The following is a 573-nucleotide window of genomic DNA, read 5'->3' as shown; positions in this document are numbered from 1 at the left end:
ATAATTTCCCTTTATTTAACCAGGTCAATCCCACACACACACACACACACACACACACACACAGGCCTGTCAGGGTTTAGAGACTTATGGAATCAAGTGGGATCCCAGCCCAGACAGGAACAATGAGAAGCCAAACAGAAGCCTGTATGTGTGGCTTCTTTCTGCATCCATGTTCATCTCTCTACCAGAACACGCTCGCCGCTGCCTCAGTTTATATAAAAACTCCAGTTTGTGTTTGATTCTGCACATTAATGGTGGCGAAGAGTAGAAAAGCGGGCTCCTTTTCCCCCTCGGAGTGCCTTCTCCTCCGCTGACTCACACTGAAAAGAGAGAGACGTGTTTTAACTGAGCCGAAGGACAACAGGCCCGTCGTTGAGGTCACCAAACAGCGTTGGACGTATTCTGATGGGACGGTGGATCATTAGCACCGGGCCGGGCGAGGAGAAGGGGGGAACCCGGCCTGCACAAAGGGGTACACGGCCCGAAAACTAAGGATGCAGATGAGGGTTAATCCACCTAAACTTACTTTGGGAAGTTAACCAAACAGATGCACACATTGTGTGCGTTTTCCAC

The sequence above is a fragment of the Austrofundulus limnaeus genome, unplaced genomic scaffold, assembly GCF_001266775.1.
Source record: "Austrofundulus limnaeus strain Quisiro unplaced genomic scaffold, Austrofundulus_limnaeus-1.0 Scaffold23, whole genome shotgun sequence".
NCBI lineage: Eukaryota > Metazoa > Chordata > Actinopteri > Cyprinodontiformes > Rivulidae > Austrofundulus > Austrofundulus limnaeus.
Note: the sequence above shows the minus strand (reverse complement) of the source record.